Here is a 14771-nt window from a genome sequence, read left to right as displayed (position 1 = left end):
TTGCAATGCGAAAATGCGCTTTAATTAGACATTTTAGCGTTATTATTAGTATTATTATCACTATCACAATCGCTTAAAACAGTGAGAACTATAGATAATAGAACGTTTTAATTAATATTCTCACAGATTAAATGTCATGATATATATGTAACATTCACTGTGTTGTCCTCGGGTCAAATTTGACCCATTTTCAAAGATTTTGATAACAGAAATATGGGTTTCTTTCAACCAAATTGCCCCAAATATAACAATGGATGCGTGGATGTACGTTGTATGGAACCCATACAAGATTTAAAAAAACATAATGATTACTTCCATTGAGTTTTGGGTGTTTTATTACATTTTTAAAGCATTTGAAAAAATAATTTAAATGGTTTCAAAACAGTATGCTGAAACTAAACTTTGAAATCCACTCAACATCCTCTGAACTTTACTATTAGTCCAAATAATTCATAATTTCTGCTTTTCTTTAAGCTAAAAATTGGGTTATAATGTCATATAAATTAGGTTTATTGACCATGAATTTAAAAAAATGACAACAACTTTTTAAAAAGCGTCAGAAGCATCAAAAAATGGTTCAAAAACATTAAAAGAAAATGTTTTGACACTGAAGGACAACAAGTTATTGGTCGACAGGAAGACAACACGTCCTGTTAATACGGCTTGCATGTTCTCTCAGCACCCACTGTGAGAAAAATCATCTATTTGTATTTGTTTGTGCATGTCAGTCAAAATTCCGATGCTTCTGAGTGTACCCGAATGTAGCATAAAAATCACGCTGAGATCACTTCCTCTTTCCTCTGGTTGTGATGTTTATTATTTTGTTGTTACCACATAGTTACACATTTATTACAAAGAAAAACGTCAGTGGGACGTTTGTAACTTACACGACTTACTATTTCCCGAGAGCAGGCTTGTGTTTTTACAACTTGTTGCTACAATTTCTGTTGCCAACAAATCAAAATAACGATTTTAGCGCGCCTCGGTATGCCTAAATAAAAAGGATTCTGCAAAAACGTTAAGACTGGCCAGTGTAACGCTTATCAGTTCAATTTTCTAAGCACAAACAGACATTTGGAAAAACAGAAAAATTGCTTCAAATATCCATTTTTTCATTTTTTTCCGCCTTGACAAATTAAAAAAATTGGATCTTTAACCTGTTTCAGAAATTGAGAAAATTACAAAATTGCGTCTAGGCTCCAATTATTCAATACTGCAATGGTATTCTCTCCCTCTACTTTGTGGAATATGCAGGTCATTAACTGCATATGGACCAAAAAAAACTTTGGGGTCAGAGGTGCAACTGATGGTTTCTAGTGGGAGGAACGAGGGAGAGAATACCATGGCAGTATTGAATAATTGGAGCTCAGACGCAATTTTGTAGTTTTCTAAATTTCTGATCCTCTGAATAAAAACAGAAAATTGGAAAAACAGTTTAAAGATCCAATTTTTTAATTTGTCAAGGTGGAAAAAAATGAAAAAGTGGATATTGGAGGTCAGTGTAACACTTATCAGTTAAATTTTCTAAGTACAAACGGACATTTGGAAAAACAGAAAAATGGGTTCAAATATCCAATTTTTCAATTTTTTTCCGCCTTGACAAATTTAAAAATTGGATCTTTAAACTGTATTCTCTCCCTCGTCCCGCCTAGCTACACCCCACCCCCCCACACGAAACCATCAGTTGCACCTCTGACCCCAAAGTCTATCAGTTTCTAGTTTTTTTTGGTCCATATGCAGTTAATGACCTGCATATTCCACAAAGTAGAGGGAGAGAATACCATTACAGTATTGAATAATTGGAGCCCAGACGCAATTTTGTAATTTTTTTAATTTCTGATCCTCTGAATAAAAACAGAAAATTGGAAAAACAGTTTAAAGATCCAATTTTTTTATTTGTCAAGGCGGAAAAAATGAAAAATTGGATATTTGAACCCATTTTTCTGTTTTTCCAAATGTCTGTTTGTGCTTAGAAAATTGAACTGATAAGCGTTACACTGACCGGGTCTGAGTACAAGAGAATAACTTTTTAGAACATTTTATAAATTCCTAAATATTTTATGGGTGGTGATGGATGGATACGACACATACCTTTGGTGTGGGAGATCCAAGTTTGATTCCCACTGCAATACATCAACCAATGTGTCCCTGAGCAAGGCACTTAACCCCTAGTTGCTCCAGAGGCGTGCAACCTCTGATATATAGCAATTGTAAGTTGCTTTGGATAAAAGGGTAACGTAATGTAATGTCATATTGCAGGTACTTTAGGTAATAGAAGAATGAATGCACTGTCAAATAATTTGATTTGGTGCCAATAAAGGAGAGAGCATCTCACGTTAGCTGGGTTAGAAGCAGCTAGCCATTGTGGGAAAATATAGTTGGCACTTGTTGATAATTAAATTATGAAAATAATTAACGCAAAGAGGTGTGTGAGGGCAGCAGTGTATGTCTATATGCAGTAGGCTATACTATTCCCTGACTGCATGTCTTCATTCCTCACTCTCTATATTATTTTCAGTCTAAGCGACTATCACAGGGCTACATCACACACACAGGTCAATCCCCTTTTCTATATTTGATGCAAAGCATTTCATGGGATTGGTTGTAACTTAATAACTCACAAACTCACTCATTCATATTCAGCAGGATTCAGTTGTCCAGGGGGGAGCTGCTCCGTTATTGTCAGAACAACCTCCCCATCTGGTGGACAGGAGAGGGAGAGCTGCAGTAGAGGTTTTTCATTTTTTATTCATTCATTCAGAATACAGATATAGAAACAAACAAGGCATATTTACAAATCCACTTCAGAAATCGAACATTTGTGCCTAGAGCTGATTACCAGCCGCGATAGCAACGCTGGTAGTGCTTTCTCTCTCTCTCTATATGCGAATTCTTTATATAATTCATCACTGCAGGCAGTTTGGTTTTATTACATGCTCATGGAGGGAGTGCTCCCTGGTGGTCTAGTGGTTAGGATTCGGCGCTCTCACCGCCGCGGCCCGGGTTCGATTCCCGGTCAGGGAATTGGCTTTTGGGGGATGGTTGTCAGGAAGGGTCGGCAGCTCAGGTCCCCGTGCAGACCAAGTGTGGACAGGAAGCTCGAGAGGACGGTTCACCTCCTGGACACTGGCAACCCCCGTAGACAGTAACACTCAAGGACAAAGAGACGCCGTAGACTTGCAACAGAGACCAGTGAAGGAAATTAGAAGCGCTTTTCCAGTGAAGGCGGAGCGTTACTGAGCAGCCTCCAACTGAGCTTGAAGACGTAGCTGTGACGTGAGTAACCTGTCTGAAAGTTGGAAGTCTTCTGGTAGCTGTGCCAAGAGAAATCTCAATCATTCCCAATCTTGCAGAGACGGAGAGCATAGGTAAATCTAAGGAGATAACATGGACACAGGCTAATTATTGATCACTAAAATGCTAGTTAACATTAGTAATTAAAGTTAAACAGCTAATGTAAGTCCAAACTGCCTGCGAGCTTCTCCTGTACTATACGGTAATTCCTCTACTATGAGACAGTAAGTCCCGTGGTTATGACACAATCGTTAGCCTATTTTTACAAAAACGTCTGCTACGGAGCCATAACGTGAGATACAAGGTAATGGAGCCTTTTATACGCAGCTAGCCATTGCGGGCTTCAATTCCCGGTCAGGGAACTGACTTTTGGGGGGTGGTTGTCAGGAAGGGTCGGCGGTTCAGGTCCCCGTGCAGACCCAGTGTGGACAGGAAGCTCGAGATGACGGTTCACCTCCTGGACACTGGCAACCCCTGTAGACAGTAACACTCAAGCAACCCTTGTTAGGGAATAATGATAATAATGAACGCAATAATGAACGCAAAGAGGTGTGTGAGGGCAGCAGTGTATGTCTATATGCAGTAGGCTATACTATTCCCTGACTGCATGTCTTCATTCCTCACTCTCTATATTATTTTCAGTCTAAGCGACTATCACAGGGCTACATCACACACACAGGTCAATCCCCTTTTCTATATTTGATGCAAAGCATTTCATGGGATTGGTTGTAACTTAATAACTCACAAACTCACTCATTCATATTCAGCAGGATTCAGTTGTCCAGGGGGGAGCTGCTCCGTTATTGTCAGAACAACCTCCCCATCTGGTGGACAGGAGAGGGAGAGCTGCAGTAGAGGTTTTTCATTTTTTATTCATTCATTCAGAATACAGATATAGAAACAAACAAGGCATATTTACAAATCCACTTCAGAAATCGAACATTTGTGCCTAGAGCTGATTACCAGCCGCGATAGCAACGCTGGTAGTGCTTTCTCTCTCTCTCTCTCTCAATGCGAATTCTTTATATAATTCATCACTACAGGAAGTTTGGTTTTATTACATGCTCATGGAGGGAGTGCTCCCTGGTAGTCTAGTGGTTAGGATTCGGCGCTCTCACAGCCGCGGCCCGGGTTCGATTCCCGGTCAGGGAATTGGCTTTTGGGGGATGGTTGTCAGGAAGGGTCGGCGGCTCAGGTCCCCGTGCAGACCAAGTGTGGACAGGAAGCTCGAGAGGACGGTTCACCTCCTGGACACTGGCAACCCCCGTAGACGGTAACATTAATGGACAAAGAGACGCAGTAGACTTGCAAAGGAGACCAGTGAAGGAAATTAGAAGCACTTTTCCAGTGATGGCTGAGCGTTACTGAGCATCCTCCAACTGAGCTCGAAGACGTAGATGTGACGTGAGCAATCTGTCTGAAAGTTGGAAGTCTTCTGGTAGCTGTGCCAAGAGAAATCTCAATCATTCCCAATCTTGCAGAGACGGAGAGCATAGGTAAATCTAAGGAGATAACATGGACACAGGCTAATCATTGATGACTAAAATGCTAGTTAACATTAGTAATTAAACTTAAACAGCTAATGTAAGTCCAAACTGCCTGCGAGCTTCTCCTGTACTATACGGTAATTCCTCTACTATGCGAGAGTAAGTCTCGTGGTTATGACACAATCGTTAGCCTTGTTAGGGTTAACCCTAACCCTAACAAGGCTAACGATTGTGTCATAACCCAAACCCTAACCCAGATATACACTGGAGCCTGACCATGCAAAGCTTTATAAGTCAGAAACAAAACTTTAAATTTGATCCTGAGGTTAATCAGAAGCCAATGTAATGAATATAAAATCGGAGTGATGTGCGACATCCTGCTAGATCTGGTCAGCAGCCTTGCAGCAGAATTCTGGACTATTTGTAGACGGTCCTGGGATGATTTGCTAAGACAGGTGAAAATAGAGTTGCAGTAATCAAGCCGAGATGATATAAAAGCATGAATGATCATCTCAAGCTCAGAATGTGAAACAGCTCCTCTTAAGTTTGGCAATATTCCTTAATTGAAAGAAACATGTGCGGGTCAGAGATTTAATATGTTGATCCAAGTACATGTTATTATCAAATATAACACCAAGATTTTTCAGTTTGGACTGAACAGCTGAGGACAAGGAGCCCAGCAGCTGACTTATCTTGGAAGATAAAGTGTCCGGAGCAACAATAAGGACTTCGGTCTTATTTTCGTTGAGCTGTAGGAAGTTGTTTGCGAGCCAATCCTTGATCGAATTGAAACATTTAAGCAATTTCAACACTTTATCAGTGTCTTCTGGTTCAAAAGAGACATACAGCTGGATGTCATCTGCATAGAAGTGATAAGAAATATCTCCAACTTGGCTTATTATATGTCCCAGGGGGAGCATGTACAATGCAAATAAAGGCGGACCTAACACAGAACCCTGCGGCACCCCACAGGAAAGGGCCGCAGTTTCTGAGGAATAGGGACCATTCCTTTGGTCCTTGGCTCCTTGTGGACAGGGATGATGGTTGACTGTCTATCTCTAAAACAATTAGGTTAAAGTTTGATTATAATTCTTTATATAATTCATCACTACAGGCAGTTTGGTTTTATTACATGCTCATGAAGGGTGTGCTCCCTGGTGGTCTAGTGGTTAGGATTCGGCGCTCTCACCGCCGCGGCCCGGGTTCGATTCCCGGTCAGGGAATTGGCTTTTGGGTGGTGGTTGTCAGGGAGGGTCGGCGGCTCAGGTCCCCGTGCAGACCAAGTGTGGACAGGAAGCTCGAGAGGACGGTTCACCTCCTGGACACTGGCAACCCCCGTAGACGGTAACATTAATGGACAAAGAGACGCAGTAGACTTGCAAAGGAGACCAGTGAAGGAAATTAGAAGCACTTTTCCAGTGATGGCTGAGCGTTACTGAGCAGCCTCCAACTGAGCTCGAAGACGTAGCTGTGACGTGAGCAATCTGTCTGAAAGTTGGAAGTCTTCTGGTAGCTGTGCCAAGAGAAATCTCAATCATTCCCAATCTTGCAGAGACGGAGAGCATAGGTAAATCTAAGGAGATAACATGGACACAGGCTAATTATTGATGACTAAAATGCTAGTTAACATTAGTAATTAAACTTAAACAGCTAATGTAAGTCCAAACTGCCTGCGAGCTTCTCCTGTACTATACGGTAATTCCTCTAGTATGCGAGAGTAAGTCTCGTGGTTATGACACAATCGTTAGCCTTGTTAGGGTTAACCCTAACCCTAACAAGGCTAACGATTGTGTCATAACCCAAACCCTAACCCAGATATACACTGGAGCCTGACCATGCAAAGCTTTATAAGTCAGAACCAAAACTTTAAATTTGATCCTGAAGTTAATCGGAAGCCAATGTAATGAATCTAAAATCGGAGTGATGTGCGACATCCTGCTAGACCTGGTCAGCAGCCTTGCAGCAGAATTCTGGACTATTTGTAGACAGTCCTGGGACGATTTGCTAAGACAGGTGAAAATAGAGTTGCAGTAATCAAGCCGAGATGAAATAAAAGCATGAATGATCATCTCAAGCTCAGAATGTGAAACAGCTCCTCTTAAGTTTGGCAATATTCCTTCATTGAAAGAAACATGTGCGGGTCAGAGATTTAATATGTTGATCCAAGTACATGTTATTATCGAATATAACACCAAGATTTTTCAGTTTGGACTTAACAGCTGAGGACAAGGAGCCCAGCAGCTGACTAATCTTGGAAGCTAAAGTGTCCGGAGCAACAATAAGGACTTCGGTCTTATTTTCGTTGAGCTGTAGGAAGTTGTTTGCGAGCCAATCCTTGATCGAATTGAAACATTTAAGTAATTTCAACACTTTATCAGTGTCTTCTGGCTCAAAAGAGACATACAGCTGGATGTCATCTGCATAGAAGTGATAAGAAATATCTCCAACTTGGCTTATTATATGTCCCAGGGGGAGCATGTACAATGCAAATAAAAGCGGACCTAACACAGAACCCTGCGGCACCCCACAGGAAAGGGCCGCAGTTTCTGAGGAATAGGGACCAGTCCTGTGGTCCTTGGCTTCTTGGGGACAGGGATGATGGTTGACTGTCTATCTCTAAAACAATTAGGCTAAAGTTTGATTATAATTCTTTATATAATTCATCACTACAGGCAGTTTGGTTTTATTACATGCTGACGGAGAGTGTGCTCCCTGGAATTACAACTACCACTGCAATGATAGAACAGGATAGGAAAATTAGATGCGGTCTACTAAATATCAGATCTCTGTCTTCTAAAGCAATACTAGTAAACGATTTGATATCCGATAATCAAATTGATCTATTCTGTCTAAGTGAAACCTGGCTGGGCTATGAAGATTTTGTCAGTCTAAATGAAGCCACTCCTCCCACTCTTATTAATACTCAAATTCCTAGAGGCTCAGGCCGAGGAGGGGGAGTTGCAGCCATATTTGACTCAAACCTGTTAATTAATCCTAAACCTAAACTAAATTATAACTCTTTTGAAAATCTCGTTCTTAACCTTCAGCATCCAACATCGAAAACAGTACAGCCAGTTATATTTGTTGTTGTCTACCGAGCACCAGGTCCATATTCTGAATTTCGGAATTCTCAGAGTTTTTATCATGTGTAGTCCTAAAATCAGACAAAGTACTTATTGTAGGTGATTTTAATATCCATGTGGACGTTGACAGCAATAGCCTTAGTACTGCTTTCAACTCACTACTAGATTCAATTGGTTTCAGTCAGAGTGTGCACGAGGCCACGCACTGTTTTAACCACACCCTCGACCTTGTGCTGGCATATGGCATCAAAATTGAAGACGTAATAGTATTCCCGCAAAATCCTTTATTATCAGACCACTTCTTAATAACTTTCGAATTCTTACTACCTGATTATACGAAATTAGATAAAAGCTTCTACGCTAGAAGCCTATCTGACAGTGCTATAGCTAAATTTAAGGAAGATATTCCAACAGCACTAAACTCATTACCGTGCCGTAATATAACAGAGGATCTTTATGTAAACTTTAGTCCCTCTCAAATTGATAATTTCGTAGACGGTGCTACGGCCTGCCTACGGACGACTTTAGACTCTGTTGCTCCCCTTAAAAAGAAGACGATGAAGCAAAGGAAACTAGCACCTTGGTATAACTCCCAAACTCGTAAATTAAAGCAAATCTCGCGCAAACTTGAAAGTAAATGGCGTTCCACCAAACTGGAAGAATCTCGTTTAGACTGGCAAGACAGTCTGAAAACCTATAGGAAGACCCTAAGAAAGGCCAGATCAGACTACTATTCATCACTAATAGAAGAAAATAAGAACAACCCAAGGTTTCTTTTCAGCACTGTAGCCAGGCTGACAGATAGCCACAGCTCTATTGAGCCATCTATTCCTATAGCTCTGAGTAGTGACGACTTCATGAGTTTCTTTAACGATAAAATTATAACAATTAGAGATACTATTCATCACCTCTTTCCCCCAACCTCTAATGGGTCACCTTTAACTGACAGACTGCTAGAAAGAACGACTAGACCTGACATATACTTAGATTGCTTTTATCCTATAAACCCTCAACAATTAATGCTAACGGTCTCTTCAGCTAAGCCATCTACCTGTCTCTTGGACCCCATCCCAACGAGGCTACTTAAAGAAGCGTTACCCGTGGTTAACACTTCATTGCTAGATATGATAAATATGTCTTTATTGACAGGTTATGTACCGCAGTCATTTAAAGTAGCTGTGATAAAACCTCTACTGAAAAAACCCACCCTCGATCCTGAGGTCTTAGCCAACTATAGACCTATATCTAACCTTCCCTTTCTCTCCAAGATCCTTGAGAAAGTAGTCGTTAAGCAGTTATGTGATTTTCTACATAGCAATAGCTTATTTGAGGACTTTCAGTTAGGATTTAGAAAGCATCATAGCACAGAGACGGCACTGGTGAAAATCACTAACGATCTTCTAACTGCATCAGACAAAGGACTTGTCTCCGTACTTGTCTTATTAGATCTTAGTGCTGCATTCGATACTATTGACCATACCATCCTCTTACAGAGACTGGAACATTTAGTTGGCATTAAAGGAATCGCACTAAACTGGTTTAAGTCCTACTTCTCTGATCGATCGCAATTTGTTAATGTTAACAATAAACCCTCCAATTACGCTAAAATTAACCATGGCGTTCCTCAAGGCTCAGTGCTTGGACCAATTCTATTCTCCTTATATATGCTTCCTCTAGGCAATATTATTAGGAAACACTCAATTAACTTTCACTGTTATGCGGATGACACCCAATTATATCTGTCAATCAAGCCAGACGAAACCAGCCAGCTAGCTAAACTTCAAGCTTGCATTAAAGATATAAAATCATGGATGGCCTACAATTTCCTGATGTTAAACTCAAACAAAACCAAAGTTATTGTGCTGGGCTCCAAACCCCTACGAACCTCATTAGCCAAAGATATAATTACTCTGGATGGCATTGCCCTGGCCTCCAGTACTACTGTCAGAAATCTAGGAGTTATTTTTGATCAGGATCTATCCTTTAACACCCATCTAAAACAAACCTCTAGAACAGCCTTTTTTCACCTTCGTAACATTGCTAAAATTAGGAACATCCTATCTCAAAACGATGCAGAAAAACTAGTCCATGCATTCGTTACTTCCAGGCTGGACTACTGTAATTCCTTATTATCAGGATGCTCAAATAAGTCTGTTAGGACTCTCCAGCTGATCCAGAATGCTGCAGCGCGTGTTCTGACAAGAACTAAGAAAAGAGATCATATTTCTCCTGTATTAGCTTCTCTCCATTGGCTTCCTGTAAAATCCAGGATTGAATTTAAAATCCTTCTTCTGACCTATAAAGCCCTAAATGGTCAAGCTCCTTCATATCTTGAGGACCTCTTAATACCTTATTGTCCCACTAGAGCACTACGCTCCCAGAATGCAGAGTTACTTGTTGTTCCTAGAGTCTCTAAAAGTAGAATGAGAGGCAGAGCCTTCAGCTATCAGGCTCCTCTCCTGTGGAACCAGCTCCCAATCTGGGTTCGGGGGGCAGACACCGTCGCTACATTTAAGACTAAACTGAAAACTCTCCTCTTTGATAAAGCTTATAGTGCAGACCAAGTGTGGACAGGAAGCTCGAGAGGACGGTTCACCTCCTGGACACTGGCAACCCCCGTAGACGGTAACATTAATGGACAAAGAGACATAGTAGACTTGCAACGGAGACCAGTGAAGGAAATTAGAAGCACTTTTCCGGTGATGTCTGAGCGTTACTGAGCATCCTCCAACTGAGCTTGAAGACGTAGATGTGACGTGAGCAACCTGTCTGAATGTTGGAAGTCTTCTGGTATCTGTGCCAAGAGAAATCTCAATCATTCCCAATCTAGCAGAGACGGAGAGCGTAGGTATATGTAAGGAGATAACATAGGCACAGGCTAATTATTGATCACTAAAATACTAGTTAACATTAGTAATTAAACTTAAACAGCTAATGTAAGTCCAAACTGCCTGAGAGCTTCTCCTGTACTATACGGTAATTCCTCTACTATGAGACAGTAAGTCCCGTGGTTATGACACAATCGTTAGCCTATTTTTACAAAAACGTCTGCTACGGAGCCATAACGTGAGATACAAGGTAATGGAGCCTTTTATACGCAGCTAGCCATTGTGGGAAAATATAATTGGCACCTGTTGATAATTACATTTTTTAAATAATGAACGCAAAGAGGTGTGTGAGGGCAGCAGTGTATGTCTATATGCAGTAGGCTATACTATTCCCTGACTGCATGTCTTCATTCCTCACTCTCTATATTATTTTCAGTCTAAGCGACTCTCACAGGGCTACATCACACACACAGGTCAATCCCCTTTTCTATATTTGATGCAAAGCATTTCATGGGATTGGTTGTAACTTAATAACTCACAAACTCACTCATTCATATTCAGCAGGATTCAGTTGTCCAGGGGGGAGCTGCTCCGTTATTGTCAGAACAACCTCCCCATCTGGTGGACAGGAGAGGGAGAGCTGCAGTAGAGGTTTTTCATTTTTTATTCATTCATTCAGAATACAGATATAGAAACAAACAAGGCATATTTACAAATCCACTTCAGAAATCAAACTTTTGTGCCTAGAGCTGATTACCAGCCGCGATAGCAACGCTGGTAGTGCTTTCTCTCTCTCTCTCTCTCAATGCCAATTCTTTATATAATTCATCACTACAGGCAGTTTGGTTTTATTACATGCTCATGGAGGGTGTGCTCCCTGGTGGTCTAGTGGTTAGGATTCGGCGCTCTCACGCCGCGGCCCGGGTTCGATTCCCGGTCAGGGAAACTGACTTTTGGGTGGTGGTTGTCAGGAAGGGTCGGCGGTTCAGGTCCCCGTGCAGACCAAGTGTGGACAGGAAGCTCGAGAGGACGGTTCACCTCCTGGACACTGGCAACCCCCGTAGACGGTAACATTAATGGACAAAGAGACGCAGTAGACTTGCAAAGGAGACCAGTGAAGGAAATTAGAAGCACTTTTCCAGTGATGGCTGAGCGTTACTGAGCAGCCTCCAACTGAGCTCGAAGACGTAGCTGTGACGTGAGCAATCTGTCTGAAAGTTGGAAGTCTTCTGGTAGCTGTGCCAAGAGAAATCTCAATCATTCCCAATCTTGCAGAGACGGAGAGCATAGGTAAATCTAAGGAGATAACATGGACACAGGCTAATTATTGATCACTAAAATGCTAGTTAACATTAGTAATTAAACTTAAACAGCTAATGTAAGTCCAAACTGTCTGCGAGCTTCTCCTGTACTATATGGTAATTCCTCTAATATGCGACAGTAAGTCTCGTGGTTATGACACAATCGTTAGCCTTGTTAGGGTTAACCCTAACAAGGCTAACGATTGTGTCATAACCCAAACCCTAACCCAGATATACACTGGAGCCTGACCATGCAAAACTTTATAAGTCAGAACCAAAACTTTAAATTTGATCCTGAAGTTAATCGGAAGCCAATGTAATGAATCTAAAATCGGAGTGATGTGCGACATCCTGCTAGACCTGGTCAGCAGCCTTGCAGCAGAATTCTGGACTATTTGTAGACGGTCCTGGGACGATTTGCTAAGACAGGTGAAAATAGAGTTGCAGTAATCAAGCCGAGATGAAATAAAAGCATGAATGATCATCTCAAGCTCAGAATGTGAAACAGCTCCTCTTAAGTTTGGCAATATTCCTTAATTGAAAGAAACATGCGGGTCAGAGATTTAATATGTTGATCCAAGTACATGTTATTATGAAATATAACACCAAGAGTTTTCAGTTTGGACTGAACAGCTGAGGACAAGGAGCCCAGCAGCTGATTAATCTTGGAAGCTAAAGTGTCCGGAGCAACAATAAGGACTTCGGTCTTATTTTCGTTGAGCTGTAGGAAGTTGTTTGCGAGCCAATCCTTGATCGAATTGAAACATTTAAGCAATTTCAACAGTGTCTTCTGGCTCAAAGAGACATACAGCTGGATGTCATCTGCATAGAAGTGATAAGAAATATCTCTAACTTGGCTTATTATATGTCCCAGGGGGAGCATGTACAATGCAAATAAAAGCGGACCTAACACAGAACGCTGCGGCACCCCACAGGAAAGGGCCGCAGTTTCTGAGGAATAGGGACCAGTCCTGTGGTCCTTGGCTTCTTGGGGACAAGGATGATGGTTGACTGTCCATCTCTAAAACAATTAGGCTAAAGTTTGATTATAATTCTTTATATAATTCATCACTACAGGCAGTTTGGTTTTATTACATGCTCACGGAGAGTGTGCTCCCTGGTGGTCTAGTGGTTAGGATTCGGCGCTCTCACCGCCGCGGCCCGGGTTCGATTCCCGGTCAGGGAACTGGCTTTTGGGGGATGGTTGTCAGGAAGGGTCGGTGGTTCAGGTCCCCGTGCAGACCAAGTGTGGACAGGAAGCTCGAGAGGACGGTTCACCTCCTGGACACTGGCAACCCCCGTAGACGGTAACATTAATGGACAAAGAGACGCAGTAGACTTGCAAAGGAGACCAGTGAAGGAAATTAGAAGCACTTTTCTGGTGATGGCTGAGCGTTACTGAGCATCCTCCAACTGAGCTTGAAGACGTAGATGTGACGTGAGCAATCTGTCTGAAAGTTGGAAGTCTTCTGGTAGCTGTGCCAAGAGAAATCACAATCGTTCCCAATCTAGCAGAGACGGAGAGCGTAGGTATATGTAAGGAGATAACAGAGGCTAATTATTGATCACTAAAATACTACTTAATATTAGTAATTAAACCTAAACAGCTAATGTAAGTCCAAACTGCCTGCGAGCTTCTCCTGTACTATACGGTAATTCCTCTACTATGCGACAGTAAGTCCCGTGGTTATGACACAATCGTTTGCCTATTTTTACAAAAACGTCTGCTACGGAGCCATAACGTGAGATACAAGGTAATGGAGCCTTTTATACGCAGCTAGCCATAGTGGGAAAATATAATTGGCACCTGTTGATAATTACATTTTTTAAATAATGAACGCAAAGAGGTGTGTGAGGGCAGCAGTGTATGTCTATATGCAGTAGGCTATACTATTCCCTGACTGCATGTCTTCATTCCTCACTCTCTATATTATTTTCAGTCTAAGCGACTCTCACAGGGCTACATCACACACACAGGTCAATCCCCTTTTCTATATTTGATGCAAAGCATTTCATGGGATTGGTTGTAACTTAATAACTCACAAACTCACTCATTCATATTCAGCAGGATTCAGTTGTCCAGGGGGGAGCTGCTCCGTTATTGTCAGAACAACCTCCCCATCTGGTGGACAGGAGAGGGAGAGCTGCAGTAGAGGTTTTTCATTTTTTATTCATTCATTCAGAATACAGATATAGAAACAAACAAGGCATATTTACAAATCCACTTCAGAAATCAAACTTTTGTGCCTAGAGCTGATTACCAGCCGCGATAGCAACGCTGGTAGTGCTTTCTCTCTCTCTCTCTCTCAATGCCAATTCTTTATATAATTCATCACTACAGGCAGTTTGGTTTTATTACATGCTCATGGAGGGTGTGCTCCCTGGTGGTCTAGTGGTTAGGATTCGGCGCTCTCACCGCCGCGGCCCGGGTTCGATTCCCGGTCAGGGAATTGGCTTTTGGGTGGTGGTTGTCAGGGAGGGTCGGCGGCTCAGGTCCCCGTGCAGACCAAGTGTGGACAGGAAGCTCGAGAGGACGGTTCACCTCCTGGACACTGGCAACCCCCGTAGACGGTAACATTAATGGACAAAGAGACGCAGTAGACTTGCAAAGGAGACCAGTGAAGGAAATTAGAAGCACTTTTCCAGTGATGGCTGAGCGTTACTGAGCAGCCTCCAACTGAGCTCGAAGACGTAGCTGTGACGTGAGCAATCTGTCTGAAAGTTGGAAGTCTTCTGGTAGCTGTGCCAAGAGAAATCTCAATCATTCCCAATCTTGCA

The 14771-nt window shown here is 41.9% G+C and overlaps 5 non-coding genes across 5 annotated transcripts; all 5 read left to right on the top strand.

The window, feature by feature from the left end:
• The first annotated feature begins 2952 nt into the window (after positions 1–2952).
• trnae-cuc lies at positions 2953–3024 on the top strand. The gene has a single exon. It is a non-coding gene; the product is annotated as a tRNA-Glu (tRNA).
• Positions 3025–4374: 1350 nt separating this feature from the next.
• Positions 4375–4446, top strand: trnae-cuc. The gene has a single exon. It is a non-coding gene; the product is annotated as a tRNA-Glu (tRNA).
• Positions 4447–5932: 1486 nt separating this feature from the next.
• Positions 5933–6004, top strand: trnae-cuc. The gene has a single exon. It is a non-coding gene; the product is annotated as a tRNA-Glu (tRNA).
• A 7103-nt stretch (positions 6005–13107) lies between these two features.
• On the top strand, positions 13108–13179 carry trnae-cuc. Its single transcript has one exon. It is a non-coding gene; the product is annotated as a tRNA-Glu (tRNA).
• A 1192-nt stretch (positions 13180–14371) lies between these two features.
• trnae-cuc lies at positions 14372–14443 on the top strand. Its single transcript has one exon. It is a non-coding gene; the product is annotated as a tRNA-Glu (tRNA).
• The last annotated feature ends 328 nt before the right edge of the window (positions 14444–14771 follow it).

This window comes from Sander lucioperca, chromosome 6 (genome assembly GCF_008315115.2).
Source record: "Sander lucioperca isolate FBNREF2018 chromosome 6, SLUC_FBN_1.2, whole genome shotgun sequence".
Classification (NCBI taxonomy): domain Eukaryota; kingdom Metazoa; phylum Chordata; class Actinopteri; order Perciformes; family Percidae; genus Sander; species Sander lucioperca.
Note: the sequence above shows the minus strand (reverse complement) of the source record. Positions and strands in the feature narration are given on the sequence as shown.